The sequence below is a fragment of the Galleria mellonella genome, unplaced genomic scaffold (assembly GCF_026898425.1).
Source record: "Galleria mellonella isolate WM207_F2 unplaced genomic scaffold, CSIRO_AGI_GalMel_v1 utg35, whole genome shotgun sequence".
In the NCBI taxonomy this organism is placed as follows: Eukaryota; Metazoa; Arthropoda; class Insecta; order Lepidoptera; family Pyralidae; genus Galleria; species Galleria mellonella.
The window spans coordinates 3,199,804-3,210,817 of record NW_026442082.1 but is presented as its reverse complement, the minus strand read 5'-3'; the positions used below and the strand labels follow the sequence as shown (position 1 = coordinate 3,210,817).

General features: G+C 29.7%; 1 long non-coding RNA gene across 1 annotated transcript; it reads right to left on the bottom strand.

Annotated features, from left to right (window-relative positions):
* Window positions 1-4,336: 4,336 nt before the first annotated feature.
* On the bottom strand, window positions 4,337-10,237 carry LOC113514302 (uncharacterized). The gene is made up of 3 exons (XR_008253075.1): window positions 9,986-10,237; window positions 7,807-9,787; window positions 4,337-7,692 (listed from the first exon to the last, which is right to left on the bottom strand). It is a non-coding gene; the product is annotated as an uncharacterized LOC113514302 (long non-coding RNA).
* Window positions 10,238-11,014: the final 777 nt, after the last annotated feature.

Below are 11,014 nucleotides of genomic sequence, written 5' to 3'. Positions count from 1 at the left end.
CAATCATCATCATCATCATTTTATCTGTCCACTGATGTACATAAGCCTCCCCCTAAGGTGGTTTTGCCAGTAGTTTGCCACACTTGGCAGGGGATTGGCAATTGCAGTTTTTTTTATTTTTTTTTAATGAGTGAAAATGGCATGGTACCCCAGCCTACGCTATCGGTATACACTGGCGGAGTACCAGTGAGAGGTGATAGGTGAGGATGAAAAGGCAGGTCAGTTAGTCCCTCGTGACAAATTCAACGATAAATTAGTCACGATAGTTTCCAGGGGGAACCGCGTGGAGGTCGACCTGATAAGGTATATTGATAGCAATGGGGACTAACCTCCCCGTTACTAACAATCCCTTCCCCCTGGCAACCGCAGTTAGGATATGGAGATGTTTTACAATCAATATGTAACTAAATACTCTAATAGTAGGAGGAAAAGGATTGTTAGCAATGGAGTTTGACAGCCCCATTGCTAGCAATATACCTTCTTAGGTCGACCTCCACGTGGTTCCGCCTGGAAACCATCGTGAACAATTCTTGTTGAATTCGTCACGATGGGCTAACTGACCTGCTTCATCCTCACCTATCATTCTTCACTGGTGCCTCGCCAGTGTATACCGATAGCGCGGGTGGGGTTACTATTCCATATCATTCATTAAAAAAAAACTCTAATAGTTGCAATAATATTTCGAAAGTGCATTAGTTTAAATTTATTAGTCACTTCGCCAACGCTGCATAATAGTAATTTGTAATCAAAACGAACTATAAGTAATTTACAAATAAAAAAATAAAAAAACTAGAACCCGAAACCTTTAATATGAAATAACGTAGCCAACTACTGGTGTTTTTAACAGTACTGAACATATCACAGCGCCATCTAGTTCCAATCTAAGCAAAGCTTATAATATGCATACTAGACAAGTGTTAGTCATAGTTACGCTTTTTGTGAATATCACACAATAACTTATAATCTTATTGCTCTCAGCAATAAGACCGCCTTACTGCACTTGTACAATTGTATCGTTGTGTTTGTAAATTGTCTTGTTCATTACCTATATTGTATAATGCAAATAAAGCATACTCATTCATTCATACAATAATATAGGCAACATTTACAAATAAAAACATGCATACTCATGAAGATAAACGTTTTTATTGCACGGGAATCGAACCCGCGACCATTAGATGATTAAACATTGTGTAAAAATAAATATACCACCAATATTGTCGAAAATATACCAAAGTATAATAAATAAATTAATTATAAATAAAAAAATATATAATATTAGTGTTTCATAAGTACCTGATATATACTATAACAGCATAATAGAAACTTTTTTTTTTATATTATTCTAAGGGCTTTTACCTTCTTCAGGTATATCAGTCCTATTGTACCCTGAACTGATTTCTCAAACAAAACTTTATTTACCTTCCCTAGACGCGGAAAGAGAAGAATTAATGGGTATCAATAATTTACAGAGATGTTCAAAAATTTCTGGTTTAAGTTCAGCTAACATAGATTGAATAAGACCAACATTAAATTTATTTAAGGCATAATAGAAACTTGAAACTTATGAATTAGTATTTCATTAAATATATGTTAGTAAATTTAGAATAGACATATACCTTCTACCTGCCTATAGGTATTTATGTAAACTAAATTAGATGACTTACTACAATGTTAGCAGTTAATGTTTCTAAGATGTATTTAAATGGGTGGAAATGGAATGATAAACCTACCTTAGGCGAGGTTAGTTGGTCTATCACTAGGAATGAACCATGACGGTTTACAGGCCAAAGGGGCCGCGTGAAGGTCAATCTAATAGGTTTTTTTTTATTAGTGAAAATGGTATGGCAACCCCGCCTGCGCTAACGGGATACGCTAGCGGAGCACCAGTGAAGGGTGATAGGTGAGAATGAAAACAGGCCAGTTAGTCCATCATGATGAATTCATCAGGAATTAACGATGATAGTTTCCAGGGAGAACCGCGAGGAGGCCGACCTGGTTGGGTATATTGCTAATAATGGGATTCTCACTCTCCATTACTAACAATCCCTTTCCCCTCAATCTAATAGGGTATATTGCTAGCAATGAGGCAAGTAGTTCCTATTACTAAGAATTCTCTCCTCTTTGACCGGTAAAAGAAAACAGTGTCATTCAGCTTAAAAAAAAGCTCATAACGGAAATATGCACATATCAACTACACCCACAGATAGTTTAAATATATACCTATGTATTGCTATAATTTGATATTTTAATATGTTATTTTGTTAATAAATACTTACCTACTAGTTATAGCCCTTGTTTTGTGTCATAACTATGTATAAGACGCTATTGTGGGCTTTTATAATATACAGTATCATCGCAAAATATAGGTCCATAGAGAGAATAACTTTAACTCAACTATACTCTTCACGATATAGTATGATGCGTATGACACAGATAACACCGTAGAAAAATGTATACCGTTATTATAAAGCAAATGGAAAACAATCATCTCTATTTATATCTTTTTTTTTTTTTGTAGTTTACTAGACGCGGGGTAAATAAATCAGGGGCTTAGTAGCTTCCAGTTTTGTCCAAAAAAGTCTACATGTTGAACACCAAAATAGAGAGAAATTAAATAGAGTAAACTAAGTATTTAGTAGAAATAATTGATACATAGTTTAATTTGTACGTGCTTAGTCTTATTATTTTAAAACCACATATTTTTCATTATAGTTCAACTACCAATATTTATACTATAAATTCTGTTTCAGTCTTTGAGACTTAGATCGTCATAGTCGTAGAATACTGACGGATCTGACGAATATTACATATAAAGATCAGTCAGTATTCTACGACTATGACGAGATGTTAAAATGTAAACAATATCGAAATTAATATGTGTTTATTTTCCTATACTTTTTGTAACGACTGTCGTGTGTTTCCCAAATATTCTACTTTGGTAAGTTCATATACATTGCCAATAATTTATTTATTTATCTATTAATTAATTTACATATATTCTACTATTTATTTTTATTGTTTACTTAATTTATTATCTACAAAAGAGATTGAAAGATTGATATATTCTATGCGTTAAAAAGTTGTAACATAGTGCGGGGTGACAGTAAATATTTGGGTAGACTTAAAACAGTTGTTTCGCGTTGAGCATTTTTGAGTTAAAATCGACTTATAATTTGTTTAAATACAATTTAATGAGAACGTACACGATCGAGTGTTTTGTAGAATTCGTAATTAATGCTGTAGTAATTCCTTTTTGTGTAGTTTTATTGATCTGTCACCTGTATTGTGCTACAACGCGCAGACTGTAGTCACAAGTCTTACTATTATAATACCTATCTTAATCGATGTCTATAATACTCTTAGAACAATTTCAGCTACTTTATCGTTGTCTAGTCATTTTATGTGTACTATTTGTGCTAGTTGTGAATTAAACAGTTCCGGAAACTATTTGTTGTGTTTTTTATACCTACCTATTACCAGGAAGTCAGCCATTATTATCTCCGACCATATTCTACGAAGATCATCAGATAACAAGCAGCTTGGATACAATTTCTACTTACCTATTTATCTACAATTCTTATTACCAAGTTTACTCATTATTAACTTTATTACTAGTAATCCATGAGTTTAAACGCGTTGAGATAAAACGGGTATTAAATTACATTCAAATCGATGGAATATTTTTGTATAACATCTTTCGAATATTATATTTGTAGAATTAATACCTATATTTCATTTTATTATTACTGAATCAACAGTTTATATTTGAAATAATTAAAATTTTATTACTTAATGAGTGATGTGATCTAAGAAACAAATATATTTCATATCAATGATTTTATAATTATGTACATAATAATATAATTTATTTAATTTAATAAAATAAATTACTACAAATACCTATATTGATTTACTATTTGGGGCAATTACACACATACAAAGCGGACATTTTTAAATGTAAACTTATTACTGGTTAGTAGGTAACGATGTACCTACAAGAAAGTAGTTTTTTTTTTCAATGGATGATATTGTATTGGTAACCCCGTCTGCGCTAACGGTATACGCTGGCGAGGCACCAGTGAGGAGTGATAAGTGATGATGAAATTCAGCACAATGATTTCCAGGGGGGACCACGTGGAGGTCGACCTGATAAGGTATATTGCTAGCAATGTGACTGATAGTCCGCATCACTAACTATCCCTTCCCCCAACAAGAAAGTAATTAGGTATGGGCTTCTATTTTTGATGACTAAAGCTCTCATATTCCCATAGTCAAAACTGAGTTGATTATTTTTAATATTAATTAGTTTAGAAAGAAGAAAAACAAATTTTTACTTTATAAATAATATAATTCGATAATTTTTGCGTAACAATAAATTTCACATAGAACTTATAGTATTCCAAATTTAAAAATTTAAATGTTAGGCACAGAAATGTAATTTTCAATAAAATATGCAATATTTATAACTATGATGCTTTAATGATGTAGCATAGTAATAAAAAAATATATAAGTACCTAATAACTATATAAATTCTATAAATAAATTTGGCACAATAGTATAATTATTATGACTAATTTTCTAACATAATCACTGGGGTCAATTCTCTGTACTCTACACTTATGAGTGTTCACAATGAAGTAGGTATTGTCACAATTATCTGTCAGCTTTTAAAAACAATTTTACAACAATATTCTTGTTAAGCGATCACTGTGAATTTGGAATTTGATAGCAAAAATGTTAATGTAAAATTCCAAAATAAGTAAGAAAAAGCAGAAAATGTCGATTAACACATCGCGATTTCTAAAACATTTAAACATTTTTTCAATATTGGTGGCACAATTGGACGGACAATTTAAAACGTCAAATTATAGGTATATATACCTATATTTTAAAAGTTGTGTTAATCGACTTCTGTGTTGACTGTACCCTGTACCTATAACACGAGTCGGGTGGTTGGATAGTATTTTTTTGTTTCAAGTTTTCCTTCAAGTGCAATAGGGTATAAATTCGAACGAGATAATATCGCCTCTACAAGAGCCTTTGGTATTGCCATACCTCAAATAAATCACTATAAACCTAACATCTTTGTCTCACGGGGGGAAAGGGATTGTTAGTAATGCAGACTAAGAATCCCATTGCTAGCAATATATCCAACCAGGTTGAGCTCCTCGCGGTTCCCCCTGGAAACTATCATGGTTAATTCCTAATGAGTTCATCATGATGGGCTAACTGAGCTGTTTTCATTCTCATCTATCACCCTTCACTGGTGCTCCGCCAACGTATCCGGTTAGCGCAGATGGGGTTACCATTGCATTTCCACCCATCAAAAAGAAAAAAAATCTTTGTCTCATAAGACTATAGCGAATGCAGAAACTAATGGGGGTGTTAGCTATTTATTTATAATTTATAGTAACAGCATTGAGCTAAAGGGGGCAGCAGTCTAGAAAAATGTTCAGTAATCTATGCACTTAAGAAGCCATTATGTGTACTTCTATTTCGCTCTTATGGCATACTGGAAATAAATGGAATTAATAATTATCAATACTCTATGACCACTAGTACTCATGTACTCATTTTAGCACCATTATATGTCTAGTAAGATTCAGTGATATCCTATCATTTGCTTATATTATAAACAGTTGTTATACTATAAATATATCTTTGTAGCTTATTTCAGACGATTCATACTTCATTTTTTAATTTTAAATTATAAACACAGAAATGTTCGTAAATTTTCATATCTATTTAAATATGAATAATAATATTTTATTTATTCATATATGGATTGTATCAAATAAAAAAAAAAACATAAGTAATATAATTAGTAAAATAATAGTAACTTATTTACACTGTAACATTACATTATTAACATTGATAATTAATACTTAATTAATAATACTCTGGAACATTATTTTTAGTACTTAGCTTCATAACATTTTTATTAAATTACTACCTGCTTGTCTGTACATAATACAAAAATGAAGCATTTCCCATAAAAATATTTTATTTTTAATGTCATGCATATATTTATGTTGATAATATATACATTAAATATTAATACACATGAAAAATATAAATAGTAAAAATTTGAGAGCATTTAATTATAAAAACAAACATTGAGATCGATTCTGAGCTATCATTTCTCTAAACCTTTCTCCAAAATTAAAAATTCAATTTGATACCACAGTGAAATCTTTATGAACAGGACCAATCTAAACTATATTTCTAATAGATTTAAATTAAAATTTAGTAAAATTTAAATTTAGTTTATAATTGGTTCATAAAACTAATTTTGCGAAACAATCAAATTAAAATATTAGGTCAAGATATAAGTTTAGAAAAATAGCACCACAGAATTGAGTCAAAAATAATAGTATTATAACATATATTATATATGTTACATAAATAAATAAATAATGATTTATACAAGGGGTGGCCGATCGTGATTCACACTAATATAAATAAATACGTTACTAAAAATAAATTTCAGTTTTATGTTTTCTCTCTTAATAAAATAAAAAATACTACAATATGTACTACATAATTGTGTATTGAAGTATGTTGATTCATTTCATATTTCAAAAAGTATGTAATTGGTAGATTGCACAGGGTTTCATCAGTAAATAGTAGATCTTGGATTTAGTTAAGTCGGCCACCTCTGATTTATACTGTTTCAATTGTAACTGTGTTAACAAAATTTATAACTTTGTAACTTTTTTATTGCATATATATAAAAACAGATTGTGTAATTATGCAAATTTGAGAACTATTTGTAGTTCAACATAAATGTAATTTGACTATGTATTGATTGAATCAGGCTGTATGTTGTCTTAAAAATAAATAAATAAAATTTAATGAATTATAAATATAACAGTTACTACAAACTGTTTGCTATGAATGCATTCATGAGGTATATTGAATAAAGTATTTGATTTATAATTATTGTCATAATTTTTTTATAATAGATTTATAATAATTAAGTAGCATTAATATGAGGCCACAACAAGGTAAATATTTGTACAAAATTTTTTGAGACAAAGAGTAAGATATTCTAAATGGAATGATAAAAAAAGTTAATCATCACAAGATGAAAATATATTACAGCAGTCTCCACAGGCATCACAACAATCCCCATCACAATCACAACAATCCCCATCACAATCACAACAATCACCATTACAATCACAACAATCCCCTTCGCAACAATTGCAATCACAACAACCTTCATTACTCTGTCCAATATCAGCATTCTCTTTGTCCCCTTCACAACAACGGCTTAAACAATTTGCCCAATCCTGAAAACATTGATTGTGGCAGTTGTTGAACCATATGCAACAATCAGATAACCAACGAAGACAAAAGTATGTATCCTGATCATCAGGAATAATTAGGCAACACTCTGTCAATGGATCTTCATCATCCCATGTGCCTTGTCTCCTCCTTTCTTCTTCTTGCCTTTTTCTTTCTTCCTCCTGCTCCCTTTCTTGTTGCAGTAAAGATTCTGGATCATCCATATCAAACCCAGTGCTGACTGGTTGAGAAGTGATGACTGATTCAGATGGATCAGAGGGTTGAGCAGTAATCACAGATTTATTAGCTTGCATTTTTAAAAATAGATAAGTATTTCAATATACGTTGCAGAAGATAGAATTGAATTTAAAGTTTTTGTACCTAATTTCTGTAGAAGACTGTATTGTAGATAGAATTTAAAGTATGTAGGTAAAGAGTACCCGCTGACCATAGTAAGTATTTATTTATTTATTTATTTATTTGGGCACGATTAGTGGGTACCCTTTACCTACATACTCTTACAAACTGTTCCAATTTCAAATTATAAAGTCTCAATGCGGAAGCATGATTAATTAATTACGTAGGTTAGGTATTTGCACTGCAAAGTAAAAAAAATTTATGAATTTTTTAGCACTGGTTTATTTTTTAATAACTACAGTTTAGCTTCGATGTAAAAACATGAAAATAATTACTTGATTATTATATGACTGTTCACAATCACTCGAGTAAAGTTAAAACTATAATTTGTCTTTGAGATAATAAACTTATATTCTACTAGTTCTGTTCTTATCAGTTCACAGTTTTTATTATCTTGATAAAAATTTAAAAAACATTCTAATTGGTTAACTAATAAATGTATACAAAATAATCACACTGAAGTCTTATTTCTTTTGAAAAGTAAAAAAAATAAACAATACACTATATTGAATGAATATTAATGCATTGAAAAAAAATAAAAATAGTAGATTTAGTAGGTATAGTAGAAAATTAACGAAGTGATAACGATAGTAGAAAATTGAAAGTTGCAAGGGTTGCCATGGATATATAATTTACATTAAGGATAATTTAATACTATTTCAACATAGAGTTACGCATAAGCAGTACGTAATTTGTAGTTATATTTTTAAAATAATCAAAATATTTTATTATAACAGCTGACTCGGCAAATTTCTTTTTAACCGGTGTCACCACGAACTGAGTTATTTTTAATAAAATTAAAAACTATTTCCTGCTTCAAGCTAAATTTAGATTATTTTTTAATATACATTATTAACAAAAAATCATTGGAGTCTGTTAAACAACGAGATATTGACGTAAACGAGCATCGTGACATGGAATTTTTATATATTAAGACTAAACTTACCTATATCAACTTACAAACTAATATACAAAATGAATATGTTATAACTAAATAGTAATTTTATATTTATATTATATATACATTTAGACATTTATGGATGACCTTATTGATAAGATTCGGCTATACCAGTGACTCACTAAGTACCTACCTACATAAGAACCATAAAACCAAGTAGAGAATACTTTATTATTATTTTATATTATATTATTTTGATTTATCTGAGATTATCATATTATATTCTATTCATTTTGAGTTCAATTTAAATCAAAGAAGGCTTATAAGTTTTTAATTTTAAATTTAACAACTTCATAAAAGGAGGAAATAGGTGTTACACGACAAAAATACGAGTGAAATAGAATCCAGTAAAATGAACATAAAAGTATAGGTATTATGAAAGTACGCGTAATGTACCTATTATTTTGACTGTATGGTCAGTTGCATTCTCATAATGCATGCTGCTAAATATTTTTGTACTTGTGAAAATCTATAATTGTCTCTATTAAGATAGCATTTAAGGTAAATTAGATTATTATATAAGTAAATAACTACTATTACTTAGCCGATACAACTTGTAAAAAGACTACACCATTCTAAAAAACATGAACAACAATCTAAACAATTATTACAACATTCACCATCGCAACACACATGCACAATATCACAGAGTCCCATATCGCTGCACTCGGCTTGACAGTTTTCAACACCAAAACAGCACGAATTACATTCTGTACTTGAATGAATTCCAGGATTATTATTTCTAAGACAATTTTGGAAGCAAAAATTGTAACAATCGCTGAACCACGAGCAGCAATCGGCAAACAAACGTAAATATCCATGGCAGGGGTTACTGTGGTTAGGTTCAACTTGTTCGGATATCTCTAGTAAGTTTTTATCATGTGGCCTTTTTTCTTCTCGAATCAGACTTTCTTCCTCAAATTTTAATTCTTTCTGATTTAAACCATCACTCAGCAGTTGGGATGTTATAACAGATTGTGAAGTAGCAGTTGTTTCATCATAAAAGAAAGATAGATCTGTTTCCATATTGATTTTTCTTTTAAATAGTTACTCCAATAGTACCAAGTGATCGAAATATAAAATCAAGTTTCAACTTGTTTCGTGTTTACTGGAGTTCACTTAAAATATTACAGTTGGTACAGTTATTATAAAAATAAATAAATAAATAAATGAATAAAAGTGAAAATATCTATCTACAACTAATAATTTTTCATACACGTACTAGAAACTATTTGAGTTTCTTTCACATATTACGGATAAAACTAAATACAATAGCAGAAACTGTTCCGGAATCTGATATTTACGTAAATGCTTACTTTCTTATCATACTTCTTAGTCAGGAAGTGTTAATTTTAATATATTAAAAATCACCATCAGCCTAACTTTGATAGATCGAATATTGTATTTTAAATTATAAAGAAAGTTTCAGTAATCACTTCATTAAATCACATTTCACGTTTCGTATTGTCACGATTATACAGTATACATATGTCAACCATACGAACATACATGATTCATACCATTCTACCAGAATACGTACGTAATTTAGCATAGTGTCGCCAACTCATTATCAGATTTTTTGCTAATCCGAATTCGTAAATAGGTATTCTAAAAAATGCGAAGATTTTATGATGGTTACCTATACTTTAATTATCAAAATAAATATAAAAGATTTATGAAAATATTTTTAATTACATAGGGACAAAACCATAAAAGACATTGGTCATAAGAAAAAATATTACTCGGGTTTATTAAATAAATAACCTTTGTAAATAAACATTCCTTTCATTTCCATAAATAATGATAAAATAAATTATGAAACAGGGGTTCACTGGTGCAAAATGTACAAAGCTAATACAGAAAGTTGTTAAATTGGCAATATTGATTCGAACTTTGCATTTTTGCAACGAATAAGACCGCAACATGATGTAAATTTGAAAATATTATTTCTATATTACCATTTCTAGACTATAAAATAGTATAGGAGAAAATAAGGAATAGTAATAGAATAGTGTTTTTTCTCCTTTAATTGTACAATGATATATTATTTAACAAAAATACAAGTGTGGCAAAAGCTCCACTGACAAGATCGCAGCTCTTAAATAGGATAGATAGACAAAGTGTAACTTCACATCACAAGGTACAAACTTTGTGTACCTATTAAGACACTACATTATAGTTTTACAAATAAATTAATTTACTCTTTGTAATTTTTAAAATTGTTTAAATTAATAAGTATTGTTTAGATTTTAAATATGGAAATGCTGCCATATTTATTATTCTATCTATATATTTAATGGTAGATATTTTAGAAAGTAGCAACACAATAATCGAGGCAATAGGGA